Below are 18,278 nucleotides of genomic sequence, written 5' to 3'. Positions count from 1 at the left end.
ATTCTTTAAAAGCAACAACTACGAGTTTTCTGGCGATGGAAAGGGTGTTTGCACGACTTTGTCTGGTTGTGTATCTGAAGTGTGTCCCTATTCTGTGTATAGATACACACTTCTCTCTGTGTTTGTATCATTTCCATTTGTGTATGCAGAGAAATAAACACAACCTACATACACCCCAAAGTGGCAGGCACAGACAGACAGACAAGAGACAATTGTGAGTATGGCTTTTGTTTTGTTTTTTTAAGTTTCAGTGCATAGCTGCGTGTTAACCCCCTTGGAGTAATGTTGCCTATAAATCCACCACCACTGCTAGGGAAAACAAACCTAGCGGGAGGACGAAAGAAAGAAGTTCATTTATATTTTTTTTCCACGCCGACCCTCCCTCTGCAAATGCCCTTCCCCCCCCCCCCCCCTTACTAGGCACGGAAAATGTTTGTGGATTAGGGTTTCCAATCGCAATGTCTTGCTAATGGTGTACAAACTTCCGCCAATTATGAGTGACCTCCCAGAAGAAGCCCCCCGGAGACTCGTATTATGAAGGGAGGCTGCACTAATCTAGGATCAAACGCAGGAAGGTGCGAACTCTCTTTGTCTCTCCTAGGCTGCCTCGTTCCCCCTCCTGTGTGTGATAAATCTACTCTGGCGCCGACTGCGCGCTGGATGATTAATTTGCAAGCAAACAAAAGGGACCCGATGGCCAGCCATCTTAGTTAAATATTGGCCAGTGTTTCCAGCTACTTGTTAGCCCTTTTTCTTGCAAGCAAAGCAACAGGGGAGGTGGGACGAGAACCAGCCCAAAAGCAAAGGGCGCATGGAAGCGCCAGGCTAGAGAGAGGGGACATGGGTCAGGAAGGCTGGGAACCTGGGCGGACCAGAAGCGGAGCGGATAACGTGGCGAGATAAAGCTCGCGTATCCCTTGCCTTGTCTGAAGTCCGGGAACGAAACGATGTTAGACGCTATCTGGCTCTCCAAAGAGGCATTGAGATGTCTTCTGTCTCTTGGAGGAATGGTCAGGCCAGGGCTCCCTCTAATCTTTTAGCACAAGAGATTGTGATAGCAAAGGCTGCAATAAAATAAATAAACGAAAACGGGACAGTGATACCTTCCCTGTCACTTCTGACCCTGAGCCGAGCAAATGTTCTCACGAGCCCTTGCCGCACATACACAGACACACACTTGGTTTCATTCAGGAGAACTTGGCTTGCGCTCCACTCGCGTCAGGCTTTTCTCTCCTCTTTGGAGGTATGTGTTGAAGAGGCTGTGGCATGCAGGCCTAGCGTTTAGCTTTGCCTTGTTGGGGACACTTGGTCTGCTTCTCCGTCCGGCTTCGGTAACCCATTTTAAGTCTGCATGCCTGCGCTCTGTGGGATATTTGTGTGTGCTGAGTGGGATCGCCCACGCGCACTGGGTATATATGTATGTGAGGGGCACTTGTGTTTCCACGACGGGCACCCTGTGTAGGATATTTGTGTGTGTGCATTCTGTGTGTGTACTGAGGAGAGAGTATATATGCTGTATCATTGCTCCATATACATCTGCATTATGTATGTGCGTATCTATATGTGTGTTCACACTATGTATCTGTGTGTGCTTGGCTACCCATGTGGAGGTGTATTTGCGACAGAGTAGACATGCCTGCACATTTGCATGTGGGCAGATGCACCAGGTATATATATATGCATGCCTATCTGTTTAGAGGTCTGTGCGCACTGTATTCCGAGTGTGTGTAATGCAGCAATTTGTGTAGGTCATTTTGAGTGTGGTGTCAGTCTTAGGCTACATATGTATGTTTAAGTGGATGTTACAACTTTTGCTTAGACGTGCATTTGTGGGCATCTTCTGGACATACATTTAGGGCGGGAATACCTATACGTGTGTGAAACAGTGTTTGTGTGTTTGTGCACTGGAGGGCATGTGCACCTGGGCCTGTGTTTGTGTATGGAAACATGTATGTACCTGTGAGCATGTTTTTTGTTCCACCCCCTGCTCCTAGCCCCCACAGCCCTCGCTCCTGTCTGGCGAGCTTTGAAGGAACCAGTCTCTTGGTGGCTGACCGCTGTTTATCTGAAATAAAATGTAATAGGCTACTCTGGTTTGGCAAGTTTGCTGTAAATATTCTTCTTTGTACGTGTGAGGCCTGGCCAGACACGATTACACGCTTATTCCTACTTAAACTTTCACCACCACCTCCATTTGCAGGCCATTTCCATTCAGCAGAAGGTGTCACTAAATAGGGAGAGTGTTGACATAACTGCACCCTTGCTTCTCGTTGAAGGCCTCAGTCCTAATTAAGTCAGTTCCTTAAGAGGTTAGTTAATATTTTCGGGGATAAATAAACTTTTACTGGAAAGAGGATGGGGAATCCCTCCAGCTCTCTGGAATGGCAAGACCCTATTTTAATTGCCAGCACAACTGAACACTAAAGTTAAGCCAAAACTTTCCACCTGCGGGTACACCCCGAAAACCCACATCCAGGCCCTTGCACTACTACTGGCCTGATTTTCACAAGCGCCCAGCACGCAACAAATCCCTCCCAAATCAGTAGTAAGACTGCAGGTGTTCAGTACCTTTTAAACCCCAACCACTGCGACTGAAGATGCCTGTAAGGACTTAGTCCCGCAGCACCCTTGCTCTGGGCTTGTTAGCAAGTTTGGTTGGCAAAATTGCCTTACCGGCTTAGAATGTCACACGTGCAAGAAAAGCGCTGGCTGGGCCAATCAATAGACCCTCAGTACAACACTCCTTCCGTCCCTGGAGGTCCCGGAGAGTTTGCTTGAAGTTTATCGCGCACCTAGGTGAAAGGAAGCAGCGGCTAAACACGCACAAAAAAGGCTGCTCTGCCAGTCAGGCTGGGGCTAGAGCATCTCCTTTCGGTGCAACGTTTTGTCCAAGCCTCCCTCCCCCAGCGGCGGAAGGAATGCGATTTGTGACTGTTCCTATCTAACCAGATCTTGGAGCAGACTCCAGCATAAGAGAGAGCCCCGAGAGTTTGTGGTACAAACACAGCGCCTCGCTTCTGGTGAGGAGTGGCCTTGGGTCCCGTCAGGAGCTTTTAAATTCCGGGGCCTTCACTAGTGTATTAAAATAATCTACATTGTCTGTGTGATAGCTTCCTTTCTCCCATGCCTTCTCCCTGGTTGCTGACAAGAACTGGGACCTGTTTCACCCTCCAAACCAGCATTCCCTCCCCCTTTCCTTGACTTACTCCAGTTGCTTTCCATTTGGCCAAATATAAAAGCATAAACAGCGACGGAACTTTCCTGTAATCTACAATTACATGTCCTCTTACAGGGCCTTTGAATGAACGATCAGGGCAATTTAATGCAATGGTCAGATGTGCGTGTTGTGAGTGTGCAGAAAGTCAGAGGTGTAGAGCTAGGAGTTGCAGCATGTTTCGCCTACAGCTCCGCTCTGGCGCCTGTGGGTTTAGGCTCTCCCTTCGGCACACATGCAACCCATGTTGATTTTTGTGTTTGTTTTGTTATGCCCCACTTTTTACCAATGGTTGCTGGGCAGTCTAGTGAGCGATAAGGGCCATCCTCTTTTCGCCAGCTGTAATTAGATAGAAACTATGAGTAGCGGACAATGTGGATTAGGTTAAAAGAGACAAATAAATACACACAGTTGTCTTCTCAGGAAGTTGAGCTAATTGTCGTTTCCTATTTTCGAGCAGATCTATCTTTTCAATGGCCTGCTTTAGGAGTATGTTTGTGTGTGAGAGAGAGTTTTCTTCAATTACTTTAACACACACACTGAAAAGATTCCTGTAACAGGAATCCTGTAGTATGTAAGATGCAGCAGGATCTCTCCTCTCTCCCCCCATATACCCCCCACACACTTTTCTTGTATACCCTGTAAAACAAAGCACTCCAGATTACACAGCAAAGAAGCTGATTTTTTTATCAGCTTTGACCATCAAACGTGTTCTTTTTCAGCCCGGACGTAGCCCTTAAGACTCTTTGCCTTCTCTCCCCAAACCCCCCTCTTCAATAATTTTGTACAGATGAAGGTAAGTGCTCAAGAATTATTGTTTGTTCGGGTGTGTAGAGTTCTGTCTTAGTCTGGAAAAGCGCCCTGCAGAGAGTAGCAATGTAGCAATGTTTAGTGACGAGCAGAGTGAAACTGACAAACCAAAGCTTCCAAACAGTCTTATGTATCCCAGAGAGAGAAGCTCTCTCTCTCTCTCTCTCTCTCTCTCTCTCTCTCTCTCTGTTGCTTGCAAGAATAAACCAAGTGGGGGCATTCGTTCCTTTGGCAGCTAAACTAATACGCTTGTTTTTGTTTTTAAGCATTTTCTTCAAGATGCCATGAAGCCATTAGCCACTCGATTGCTACCTAGGAGGATGTTTTTCCGCAGGGGGAGAGGAGGGGAGGAAGAGGGAGAGGGTTGAAGAGCAGAGGTGGGGAAGGGACATCTGTAGCAGAAGAGCATGGCAAATCTAATAGGAGCTACTGTCAATAGCTAAATGACAGGCAGAAGAAGAACTGGCTTCTTCAAATCTGCTGAACTAACACTCACCATGTAGCAGCGGACACGTTTTCTCAATTTAAGCCGGGTATCCATTACTATTTTCCTTACTGGGTTTCAATTAAAGAGACAAAAAACATGCACTAAGGGCAGGAGATAAATGAAAGGGAAGACGAAGCTGCGGGCAAGTCCTTTTCTCCTCGCTGGCTTTTTCACCAAATACAAGTTATTTACTTCCCCCTTACAGAATAAACCGAGGAGGCTGCATGCCAGGAAAGGGGGGAACCGTTTGCAAATCTATCCTGAGGACTGGAAGGCGCTTGAGGGGGGAAAGGAGGGGAAGTCTACCACAATACAATGCAAGGCCTAGAATATGTCTGGTAAAATGAAGACGGGTTCACTGCCAGATAATTAAATAGTTTCATTAAACTCAGAGAACTTCAATTTCCCCTCCTGAAGTATTGCAACTAACTTTCTTTCTTGATTCCACCATATTTATACATTGTTCGCTCCGGTTAAATCAACAATTGGATTACTCTGAGAGATACAAATAAGTCACTGAGAAGAAGCAAGAATCTGCCCCACTAGTCAAAGGAGGAACGGTTTTAACAGGCATATTTGTTTCCCGTTCCTTGTAATGCTCCTTAATCTATTTGCATAAGAGCAGTTAAATGCCCAGAAGTCATGAACTTTTTAAAAAAGAATCTCAGTGGTTAGTATCTTTGCATTTTAAAGTTGTAAGTTTTTTACTAATAGAGAACCGAGCGGTTGTTCTTTTTTCAAGTCAGCCTTTTAAACTGTATATGTTTTCAAAGCAGGACTGTAATTGAAGATCTAAGATTTACAGTATAGCTACACAAACCAGAAAGCCTTGTGTAGAACAGATAGATTCAGAGCTCCAGAGCTGTCTTTAATTAAGCATATGACTTCCAGAGTCCAGTATCAAAGGAGTTTCCCCCCAAATCATTAAAAATGTATCTAGATTGCCAGTATAAGATGTACCTAAAACTGCTCATTATTAAACGCAAAAAACTTTGATCAATTTCAACTTAACTACTTGAGTTGCTCCCTCCACCACATAAATAAATAAATAAGACATACGTGCTGTACTTGTCATACTCTTGTTCTATTATGTGTATCAGTGCTCTTATAATATAACAATATAATATAAAGTGTTCTTCTCTTAATTCTTTATTTAGCTACAATTATACCGATGCATTCATTTGAGCCATAGGGTGAATAGAAAACATATAATTTACAGGACTTTCAGTTACATGATTCCAAAGTCTAAACGTTTATATATATTATCAAGAGATAAAAGGAAAACATATTGTCAGAATTCTAATTTAAAAATCCTACATACATCATTGGGGAGGGAATCCAATCATTTATAAAATCTTCACTTTAGAAACTTTTAGTGTCAGAATGAATTCTGTTCCCCTTTGAGGCACATGAACAATTTGCATGTTAAAGGCTAAATGCATAGAGAGCCACACTGTATAATGTTCCAGGAAAGAACTTTTCTCCATCACGGGACTCCAGGGGAGCAGCATGGGGAAAGATTTAAGATAAAGACGCAGGAGCTACATTTGTATTGTTCACCATCCCATTACTGGGAAGCGTGAAGGTTTGTGATAGTATCAGCTTCCCCTGCTGTCTCCCAGCCACAAACGGATCCAGACGGCAGTGTCAAATATAGAACATCCTCACAGAAACGGGGAATGGGCAGGTCTGTGAAAGCTTTTGTGTCTCGACATTGTCACGATGACATGCTGCCCGACAGCCAGGTCTGGGAGCGGTACTTGTGCACATACAATTCCCACCACTTTTCCTGCACGCTCTGCCTGTTCCAGCTTCTGGAACGGGACACATTCATCCTGCTTTCGAATCTGCCCAGATCCCCTACCACCAGAGGTGTGTACAATTCATTTTCATAGGCGTAAGTTTTATGTGGAATCACAGAAAATGACGCTGGTAATTGCTGTCTCTTGTTGGAATCTATTAAATCTTTCCTCGATATGGGTACCCTTTTGTCTGAAATCTTTCCAAGGCCCCAAATCTTGGTCACAGCTAACCCTGTGTTTTTTATTTAAGAAACAAAAAATCACAAAGGCAACCTCCTACTCTCGCCCCAAAAAACCATTCAATGGATAACCAAAGTAAGAGGAGTTTAAATTTATGTCCTGGGAATTGGAAAGATCTCCCTTTTTAATCTGTGTGTTAGGGGAGGTGGGCTTTTTAAAAACATGTGCTTTTTTGGAACACGTTTTGGAAAGAATTGGCCAAAATGCATACAAGTGTGGAAAAATGCAAGGTAATTAGGAGGGGAGAAAGAGGTAGATTGGTTACAGAGGAAGGGAGGGATTCAAAAATCTATATTGTTAAATACCACCTTTAATTCCCCCATTTGAAACAGCCCTCTAATTTGGAGAAAGGACATGTTTTACATTTGCTCTTGCACTTGCTCCTTGCATTTCAGCTGATAAACATTATTTAAAAGTAGCCATTTAGCCTAAAAACTCCACAGCACCCCACCCCACTCCTGTACCTTGAGCAAGTTGCAGGCCATTAGTGTGCCTGGAGTAATTACAGTTCTGCTAGGGTTCAGTGGAATAGGCAGAGTCGGTTCCTGCCATGGAGTTTTTGCAGCAGGGGTGTTGTGAAAATTTATTAAACACAGATGATTCAGGAGATGGGGCATAAGGAAAAGATTTACAATTAAAGTCAGTTGGAGCAGAATATAGTCGTCCTCCCATTGCAGGTGTAAACAGTACTTTCTTAAAGGAGTCATGCATGTGCTCACTACATTATACAAACCTTCACTCCCCCCCCCCCCCAACGCCGTGTTTGTACTGATCTGAATGAGAAAAGTTACAGGTTTAAGATTTAGTGTATTGTTTAAAATTGGGAGAATAAAATACTATGAGGTAGCATACACACAGGCACACACATAGCATTGCCTTCTTTCTTTATTAAATCCAAGGTTTATATGCTCCTCTATATTCCCTGCTGTTCTGAATATATACCTATTTCCTGGTAAACTCCTTGAATCTGACTGTATTAGCGCATGGGAATGTTTCTGAGTTCCTATGGCTCCAAGTCTGTAGTTCAGCATTACAGACCACCATCAAGAATGGTCGATGCACACTGTATCTAGTCCTCACCTAGACATAACACTTGTTGCCAATTTACTTCCCAGAATTACATCCTTGTAGCCATTTCCATTCTGTTCAACACATGGGGAAAGGAAACATCATGTCTCTTAGTAACATTCCCAAAGGTAGATGGGCAAAACCTGATCCCCCAGTACACTGGAGAGAAAATATACAGGTGGAAACAAGTACTGGACATGAACTTCCAGATAAGGAAAGGTAAAATAGGTGTTGGATAGTGCTGAAAAGCAAAGAATAGGCCCAAAAAAATTACCTGTTACTTCACTCACACAGGAATGACAACATGGTTATACAAAGGCAAGACACGTGGGTAATATATCAGACATGTAGGTCATACCAGATATTAAGGTTACATTTATAAATAATTGAAAAGAGGCTAATACATGATTAATGGGTGTTTTATTTAAATGCCATCAGGAAAAGTGTCAACCCTGAGACAAAAATCCTTTAAATTTCAGGTACAAAATGGGATTATAACGATTTTAAGGAGTGTGGCATTGGACACAAAATTCAAGTGTTTTGTAGTCTTTCTATGCAACAACGTATGTATTACGTCTGGTGTAAAAGGGGGTGTATTTGTGTTTTTACCATTCACACACACAGTACAGAGGCTCTGTTCTGAGCTGGGTACATTGAGAAACATTGTGTTTACAGACTGGAAAAAGCAGTCCCAAAAATTAGTGGGGATAGTATAGCACGTACACACATCGAAACAAGAGTCAAATACTACAAAGGGACGGAAAATCCAGAGAAGCCACATAAAAGAAAAAGTTAAGTAGGAAGTGGTGTAAAAGTGTTGTCATTTATTCTGCCTTCCCTTGCAGATGTTCTGCATAAAGTCCTATCTTAATGAGGGGGAGTGAATGAACGCTGGCTGAACCTAGAGCCGAGAGCACAAGCAGAAGTTCTGTGCAGACACAAAACCCTGTAAGAGGGTCTTCTCTTGTCTTGCTTCACCACCTCTAGTGACCAGAGCAGTTCTGCTTATTCTCTGGAGTGTTGTTTGCGGGCCCAATTAATCCCTTGAGATTGCACATCTCTGACCGCTTGATGGCGCCCCAGTGGCCCTCACTGTACATGTCTCTCCAAGAAAAAAAAGTATTTTTCTTACCTGAACGGTTCCTCTTCGGCAACAACTGTTAGGCTAGGAAGAGGGGGTAAAACACTTGTAAGGAACTGGCTCCCAGCAGAACTGGGTTGGAGGAATTGCTTGTTTGTTGGTATGCACGCTGTTTGCTCCAAGTGGGCGACCGCTCATCTCCAGGAATTCCTATAGACTGTCTATTTAAAGTGAGACATAGGCGTTAATGTACTGAAATCACGGGCGCGATACTGGATAGGTCTGCCCTTCCATTCACACACACGCACACACACACTCCCCTTGCCGCTCCAGGCGGTGTAGGGGCGTGCAAAATAGTTATTCAACTTATTTCAGAGTTCGGGGCAGGGAGTTGTGTGGGGGAGGAAGGTCAGGAGACCGAACGCAGAGCCAGAAACTTAAAGTGTGCAAGAGCTGGACAAGAATGGTTTCTAAGTTTAACATCGGTATGAAATAAGAGCTTGTGTGATAAGAGGCACATTCTAGGCCAACTCGGAGAAATGGGGAAAGGCGGGGGGGGGGGGGGGGAGAGAATGAGAATTATGGATAAAAGAATGTAAAAGGCCGATACATTCCTTTCTTTGAAGGCTGAATTATACAAGGACAGTGTATGGGACCTGATTATTGTTTTAAAAGCGCTGCAACGGAGGACAAGTGAGCTGCCAAATGCATAGGATTATTTCCTCGGTGTGTGCGCGCGCCTGGGTGGTGTAACCCTACCATCATCCAAAATAAAAAATCGCAATGACCTTGATCAACACCTACCAGCACCAACACCGAAATCCCATCATGTGCTTATTTTCTAATCAAGTACCCGATCACGCACTCCAGTGAGCAGGGTCAGTAAAAAAAAACCCACACAACTGAAGATGAAATCGGGGGGGGGACGGGGGGACAAGAACAGACATTTACGTACGTAGGACAGGTGTTTTTTCAAGTGTATATTTAGTAAAATTAATCCCTCTGTAATGCTAAGAAAAAACGCGGATTAGATCCCGTAGAAAAATTCTAGGGACGTTAATCATACAAGGAAGCGAATGCTTGGTTCTTGGTAGGTACAACCTTGTTAAGAAAAACCGCTACAATCACACTGACTCTATGCATTGTGGTTTGCCTGTTACATTTCAGCTACTTCTCTTCTCTGGCTTCACAATGCAGTTGGGGGATTGGGGGAGAGGGGAGAAGAGAAATAAACTGGTGTCGATTTGTTTAATGATATTTTAGCCAAAATGACCGGATCTGATTCAGCATGAGAGCCTTAGTTTACAAAAGACATTCAGTGTAATTTTTCCATCTCTCCTGCCTGGGAGAATTGTATTATATTCCCTGTTTGAGGGCTTTAAAATGAATTCTCTGTTTTATTTTTTCCTCCTTCTTTTGCAAGTTTAATTTAAATACCCTTTATTTCTCCCTCCTCCAACTCCTTTTTTTAAAAACCCTTAATTTATATGATCGATGGCCGGGGTCATTTGGTGCATAATTAGGTCAATAAAATCAATCCTTATTCCTCTGATGGGCTGAAAGCTAATAAATTCCTCTTTTATATTCCTTCCCTCCGATTGCTTAAAAACTATTTCTCTACCCGTAGCTAATGAAAAAATAAAGTGATACAGCGCTTAGTAGAGAAGTCCCATAAAATACTCTGTCACTGCACCTCCATGCACCTTACACTCCGATAAATCGCTACAATCGGAAGAATCAAAGGTAATATTGCATCCACTAGTCTGTCAGCTTCAAACTTTTCTTTTTCTCCTTATTAAGTTCCTTCGGGTTCCTTCCCTCTGCTCCTCCCTCCCAATTGTTTTAAAATGTGGAACATTTTACAGCAAATGCAGAGCTGCATAAATGAGCTGGTTCGTTCTCTGTCCAGATAACTTCATTTGGCGAGTATCCCTTCTGAGCCCATCTCAAACCGTCTAAAAACCATGTCTTGTAGCAAGCTCCAAAGGGATGCGGGGAGGAGGAGCTGGAAAAATCCTATTAACATTTGGAAAACGAAGTGCTACACGCATAAATCCCAACCCACAACTACTTGCACGGAGCAACAGAAGGGGGAACGCCTAATAAGATCAATATAGAGGGGGCTACACATCTTAACAAAGGTTCACTACTTTGCAGTGGGCTAAAGACCTTTGACATGCATTGCTGATTAATTGGGCACTGTAAAAAAGGAGGGAGGTGGGATGCCAGTTAATTAGTCTAGAAACGAATAAAACTAAACATTATAGGAATTGTCTCCGGGTCCCGGGTTGTTAGTGGAGATTTGGGGATCAGCTTTTGTGCAGGACAAATTGGATGTGAGTAGCGTGCGGCTGCCTTACACTATAGTTTTGTGAACTGGCGACAGCTCTGGTCCATGGGAAAACTTAAAGCGGACCTTGCGCTGTCACAGAGCCTCATTATCTCATGTCTGATCCCATCTTTCCGGGACAGTGCTTAATCAGTAGTGGCACACACAACCGCGCAGGGCCAGGCTTCTAACAACGTGGAACCCATGCAAGCCACAACACCTTCCCCCCCCTCCCTCCGCCACCTCACCTTTAAACTCTCCCGCCTCCTCCGTCGAAGTGTGGCGAAGTCAGGGAAAGAACTAACATGGTGTCTCCCTAAGGAGTCTTCTCACCAAAGGAGGTTCTGCAGGACACACATTTTCAAAATACTGGACCAAGGGTTTGATCGCTGGCCATTTCTAAATGAAGATCAGATTTTTGTTGTTCCCCATCACTGTCTGCTTCAGGAGTTATTTTGAGAACATTCTGCAGTCTGTGGTTATGGAGATAAGGCTAGATGCACAGCGTTCCCTTATAGCCTTGGGATTTATTCATTGAAAACCTGCAGAAGTAGATAGGAGGCTTGGCAGTGACTACTGTTGATTTGGGGTCAGAGGCAGACCCCAGATATGAAGTGCATCTTTCCTCAAACAAGTAGGACCTTTCCTTCAGTTCAAAGGAGGCAGTGAATACTAATAGCCATCAACCCCTCGCACAGATGCTGGAAATAAGGGTGGTGAGAATGTTACCTTGAAGAGGTTTCCACACAGGGTTTACAGTTTGGCTCAATGACTTTCAGCACCCGCACTATAAAAATTGTTCCAAGGTCTCCTCAATTAGTCAAATCAACGTGCAAAGTGGGTTTATTGTTGGTATTTTTGACCGGCTCTTTGCAAAATAGGAGGCTACCTTTTTCAAAACAGGCTTTCCTCATGTACCTTTTCACTCCCAGAAAAGGAGCGCTGGCTTACATTTGTCATGATAAAAGGGGCACCCCGAAACTCCACTCGGGCCACAAAAAGGTATATGCCCCCTTTCAAGAATCCAACAAGTGTTTAGCACCGGTGTGTTAGCTTCATGCGCCAAAGAGAACAAACAGTTCTCATTTGAATTTCTCTGGGCCAAACTCTGCACGCCTTTTTTTTCCTGCCCGATGCTTATTGAACCAATCTGAGTTTTCCCTGCAGGGTTAAGACAAGCAGGACTTCACTTTCTGCAGAGAACCGAGGGCTATGAGCTCCAGGCAGAATTTTCCTATACCCTTAGATTTGGTTTCTAAGACTAAGAGTTGTTCATGATTCTGCTGTGGGGATCTCCGAGCTGACAATGAGGAAAGAAAGGACTCGATCATCTAAACCGATTAGTAGTTAGGAAAAATTAGGATTAGGAAAAAAATAAGTAACCAAATAAAAAAAATTAAAGCACCCAACCTCACCTCCCGTTTCCTGCCTGTAATTAAAGCAAAATTACCTTTTTGGTTTAACCACCCACGAAAACAATTTGGAATCAGGCACTTCAATGAGGGTCTCATTTAGAAGGAAATTGCACTAACTGTACCTTTGTCAATCTATAAATATGTGTCTGTCACTGACGGTCCCTGTCCGAAGCGCTTGAGAAATTACCTTTTTAGATTTTCACAGCCCGGGCAGGTAAAGCACAATTGCGGTGGAAATGTGTGTGTATGTGTGTGTGTGTGTGTGTAGTGTGGGAGACCTTATTCTACGTGGAATCCAATGACAGAATTCAGGACTGAATTACCAGGAGTTTCTCCTCCCCGACCCATTTTTCATGGAAGTGATTATTTCCAAGGTCACAATTAGACACTTGAGCTGAGACCATCTGAAAAGAGCCAATCCATTTCGGCTGCGCTCGGCACCTGTCTGTGCAAACTGGACCATCGCTCATTGAACACAGCTGGGGGTGAGTGTGATGAAACAGAGTCACCTAAAAAGTTAGTGGAAGGGTTTCGGGGGGTTACTTGCGCTCTGATGTCTGTTGGAAAGTGCAAGAGAGACCCAACTGTTTAGCTGTTGGATATTATGCCAGGTGAGAGGAGCTACCTACCCACCCAATGGCACTGTGTCACAGGAGTGTCATCGTATGAGAGGGGCCCCAGTTAACCAAGTACACTTGAGCTATTCCTGTATGGTAGGAGATTCAGCTCGTCACGTATTGCCAGGGATTGGAACATTTCTGCAGGGCTGGAGACCACAGCAAAGAGGTGACGGGGAATCTTCCTAATTCTGCACAGGCATTAGCAGAATTAGTGTTTGTGAATCCCCGGGTCTTGCCCCCTGCTGAAGCGGTGCAGGGAGTGAACGCCGCAAACCGAACGCCTTCCTCCTCCCATTTGCAGACCTAACTAACGTCTCCTTCGCCCCGCTCTCCGCGCTTGTCTGAGCAGTAACATCCCCTTGTGGGCGAGGGCTAACCACCGCCTCTCGGGGCGCCGCAGTGGCTCTGACTCCCAGCCAGTTCGCCAGGTTGCTGCGCGCTGGCTTGTGTGGCCCGCAGGAGGGATGGGCTGGCCACGCAGGGCTCTCCCCCTCTCCACGTTCCGCAAGTCGCTTCTCTCAGCCCCACCCGCGCCCGCTGGGGTCGCGCACCGGAAATGCTGCTGTTTTGGCTCCCCGCGGCCCGAGCGCTGGAGTCCAGCAGCGCCGAAAGCGTAGAAGCGCTCAAGCCCGGTGCTGCCCACCCAGCCGCCCGCCGGTGCGCGCGTTTCGCCACCAGGCGCGAGGATCAATGTCCCCAATTCCTCCGCCTGCTACTTCGCAACGCCCGCACAAACTCTCCGCTCGCAGGCCGGTTTCACCCCCAGGGTCTGTTGCAACTTTTCGCCTAAACCCTCCCTTCCAGCTCCTCTGAAAGGGGCAAGGAAACGTTTGGAAATGGGAGCAAGTCCCGCTGCGCTTCTCCTGTTCCCTTCACACTCCCTTCTGCCACGGGGTAAGGGGGAGGCTTGTAAGCCCTGCTGTTCGGCCGCGAACACTTGGCCCTTGGAGAAACAGACTCTGACTTGAGAAGAAATTGGTGCGCAGAGCTGTTTACCTTCGGCACACTGCTTCTTTGGGAAGATCCACATTCCTGACAGCGGGAAGCGTGGTGAGACAGAGCGTTCCCGGTCCAAATGGGGCACGGCCATTGCAAAATCACCCTGAAACCCGCATACTAGAAATAGAGCTAATATATATCCAGAGGCGACCCATGTTAAACTGTAACGGCATCCCCGTCACCCAAAGGAAATCAATAATCCCGTTTGTTTGTTTGTTTTGTTTGTTTGTTAAAAAAACCCTGTTATTAGGCGATGCTTCTCCTCCTCCATCCCCCCACTGCCCAATGTTTTTGGTTAGGCATAGAAGATCCCTCACACTCTTTTCAGATTAAAAACAGAACATGTGGTGTATCTGGTGAAATACTTTCTCTCAGGGGGCCCAAAAAGTCGAGACAGAAAGAAAAGAACACAGAGAACAAGCGAACAAGAATACAAGCAGAAAACAGACTTAAGCATAAGTGTGAGTAGGGAAATTCCCAATGTCCATTTCATCAGCTCAAAGTAAGGGGGATAAAAATCAGTTAGCAGGTCTGTAGTGAGCTGCAAAGTTGTTTCTGGGGAAGTATTCCTGATGTATTTCTTAACACGCCTATATAGTTATCTAACTCTGCATTAATGCGTCCATTAAATCACTATCGAGCCTCATCAATCTATTCCCAGAGTATTTGGTCACCTGGGAATATGGTTTCTAAACAGGATCAAACTTCTGATGCTGACACGTTCTGAGATAAGTTATAATTAATTAGCGCTTGCTACATCCACAGAATGGCTACTTTGGAGAAGATCCGGCCAGTAAGAAGTTCAGCTTGTAGGTAGGATCCATAATGCTGAGTTGAAAAAATAAGTCAAAAGGCGGCCTAGGGGAATGAAACCCTTTGGTTTTCAGAACTGGTCAAGATTAAAGCAATTTTTGACGAGAAACCTCTCTCTCCAAGTGTCCTCATGAAAACCAGGACAACTTTTGGATTGAGAAAGGGTCAACAATTTCTTGAGATAGCAGCAAAAATAGTTTACCAGGCTTCTGAAGGACTCCACTGAGGGATAAAGGTCCAGTCTGGGGGGAGGAGGGACGGAAAGAGGGGCGTAGTAGCAGGTCACGTGGGAAGTGGCAAAACTAAGAGTCTCTCATGCAGATGGTCACAGCTGGTCGAACGTTGCACTTCTTGAAGTTTCAGAGATAACTTTTCTGAAGTGATTTTCCAACACTTGTAAGAGGAAAAAATGCAATTTTTCTCAGTAAAAAAATTGATTTAACAACGAAGAGAAAAGTTGTATCACCCTCACCACTTTAAAGAAATGCATTTTAACATATTTCACATTTCTCAAAACGCATTTTTTCCCACAGAAAACTTCCTGGTAGTTGTCTCTCTTTCCCTACAATTTGTCAGAATTGTTTCACGGGAGGAAAAAAAACACTTAACATCACTTAAAATTTCTCTACAGGCTCTACTTCTGGGCAGCCTGTCCGCCTTCGGAGTGATGAGTCTATTACCAATATAGCAGGCAAGTATCCCGTTCCCTCACTATATTTCTGCCTCCTGTTGAAACGCCGTCTCCAGCAAACAAGTGGATTTGCGTGCCAGCTGGAATTGCCCTTATTTGCTTTGCTTTAACAAACAGCTAAAGGGGGTTTACTTTAAGGCACGCTATAAAAAACAGTGCGGGGAGCGGGAGAGATGTTAACCGGCGGGGTGGGGGTCGTTTGAAAGGCAAAGCGATTGTTGAGTTTATTTGCTTGCTCTCTGTAATAAATGAGAGTTCTTCAGGTGCGGAGACGCTTGGAGGGTGGAATGTCACGACAGATTTACACCTGTCCTTACAGCTTAAATTGACAGCCCTTATAGCCTACAGAAATGACCACTGGTGCCAGGCAGTCTGGGGAAAGCCAGTAGGTTAACTTGTCTATTTTTTTTAAAGCACTACACAAAATGGAAAGAGATTACTAAAGCTGATACACACAGAGACACCCCAGCTTTTCCCTTGCCCTGTTCCCTTCCTAACATTAGGGAGGCAATGCACAACTGCTCACATCAAACACCTTGGGTGTGCTTTCTTGCTACTGAAGGTCTCTGACAGCACACTTGCTACACATACAGTCTTCTACACCTGTGTGGAGACAGTCAGAAAAACTGTCTGGATTGCTGGCCCTTCTCATCCTACAGCTCCCCCCACCCAAGAGAGAGAACCCCTTCTGTTTCCCCACCCTTTTAATATTGCACCTTGCTGACAGAAGCTATCCAGACACCTCAGGAATCCAGACTGACTAAAGCTTGATCTTCAGCAGTGGCAAGAAGAGGAAGACCACATTCCCTTCTTCCAAGAACCTTTTGCCAGCTGCGGGTGCCTGTTGAAAACTGTCCTCAGGCTGGTCCCGAGTGTAGAGTATATGGAGCCAAGGGCCACTCAGCCAATGCATGCAACACATGCCAGCCCTCTCTCCCCATACAGATGAAGAAGACGGATGAGGATCAGCAGATACATTAAAGCTAGCGAGAAAGCAAGTTTCAACAGCTGACACTTTCATACCAAAAAAGTCTTGGGAGGGAGGAAAACAGTCCCACAGTAATAAAGTCTCAGAGGAGCAGTCGTGTTATTCTGTAACTTTAAAAAATGAGTGATCCTGTAGCACCTTAGAAACTAACACACACGCAGAGAGAGACAGAGAGAGAGAGAGTATCATGAGCTTTCCTGGGCACATCTGAAGAAGTGGGAAGTAGCGTTATTTCGACATAACAAAGTGAGCATCTACACAGCAAACCTGTTATTTCAAAATAATGGGATTCTTATTCCGAGACCTGCAACCCCGATTTCCTGTGGAATAACACCTATTTCAAAGGAGGGCATGTGTAGACAGGACAGCTGTGGTTATTGCAAAATAAGGGGCCTCCAGGGTTTCCTACAGGTGCCCTGGTGGCCACTGTCTCCATACTCATCAGAACTCTATGGTTCCTCTTCCCCTGCAGTCCTTAAAGCTGCAGCCAAAGGGAAAGGGCTTGCAGCTCACAGAGGGGCCCTGGTCGCACTGTGCCACACAGCAGCATCCTGCTCTGCCCTCCCTTCTGCCATAGTAGACCCCATCTGAGGCCCCCACAGCTGCCAGCCCAGCTGCAGTCAGCTCCCAAGCCCCTGCCCAGGGGCTAAAGAGGAGGGCACCATCCTGGTCTGGTGAGGAGATCCTGGATCTCATTGAGGTCTGGGGAGAGGAGGAAAAGCTCCAGGGTCTCCACACCAGGCACCGGAATGTGGACATTTACAGCCGGATGGCCGACAGCCTGGGCCAGAAGAGCTACAGCCACACCCAGGAGCAGGTGGGGGTGAAGGTAAAGGAGCTCAGGCAGATCTATACCAAGGCCAGGGAGTGCAGCTCCTGTTCAGGGGAAGCACCCCCCTCCTGCCCCTATTTTGAGCACCTCCCTCACATCTTGGGGGGGGGGGGTCAGTCCCTTTGCCCCACTACTTGTGGCCTCAGGACAGGAGATGTCTGTCATCAGCCTCCAGGAGGGCATGGCTGTGGATGAGGAGGAGGAAGATGAGGTGCAGGAGGAGGAAAGCAAGGAAGCCAGCACCGACACTATGCCCACTAGCCAGGAGGTCACCTATCCCTGGATGTGGTACCCCTTCCCAGAATGTCACCCAGGGATGGGACAAAGCTGGGGAAGGACCACCAGGTGAGTCCCATTACTATCCCTAGACACATGGAGTGAGGGGGAGGGAAGCAGCGGGCAGTGAGGGACTGAATGCTCCTGGTTTGGTCTTCTGGGCCTGGGGATTGCACAGCAGACTGCCACACAGGAACCTTGTGCTCCTGCTGACAGGGTTCCTGCACAGGCCTTCCTTACTCCTGACCCCATGGTGGGACGCCTTCCTAGGCTGGGATCATGGATGCACACACAGTAGTGCTGCACCTGGGCATGCACAGACTCAGGGAGTAGCATCTGCTCCCTAGCAAAGTGGTGAGCCCCTGCCAGGAGAGCCTGCCAGGAAGGGGAGAAAGTGGAGGGGGACCCTGGGTAATGCCCTTCCTGGCAAGTGGCATCTGCCGCTCACACACGTTTCCCCCAAAACCCTCCCCGTGCATCCTCCAGTGGGCAGGGATACAAGTCCTCTCTCTGAGGGACACCACCACTGCCAGACCCAGTGTGTGCATGGCACAGAGGGAAGCCAAGCTGCCTCATTGTCCCCTCCCACCTGTTGGCTCCTGGCCTGGCTGGC

General features: G+C 46.0%; 1 long non-coding RNA gene across 1 annotated transcript; it reads right to left on the bottom strand.

Annotated features, from left to right (window-relative positions):
• Positions 1–492: 492 nt before the first annotated feature.
• On the bottom strand, positions 493–9,023 carry LOC142818476 (uncharacterized). Its single transcript, XR_012895956.1, has 3 exons — positions 8,754–9,023; positions 2,674–2,792; positions 493–1,064 (listed from the first exon to the last, which is right to left on the bottom strand). It is a non-coding gene; the product is annotated as an uncharacterized LOC142818476 (long non-coding RNA).
• Between the last annotated feature and the right edge of the window lie 9,255 nt (positions 9,024–18,278).

The sequence above is a fragment of the Pelodiscus sinensis genome, chromosome 15 (genome assembly GCF_049634645.1).
Source record: "Pelodiscus sinensis isolate JC-2024 chromosome 15, ASM4963464v1, whole genome shotgun sequence".
Classification (NCBI taxonomy): domain Eukaryota; kingdom Metazoa; phylum Chordata; order Testudines; family Trionychidae; genus Pelodiscus; species Pelodiscus sinensis.
Note: the sequence above shows the minus strand (reverse complement) of the source record. Positions and strands in the feature narration are given on the sequence as shown.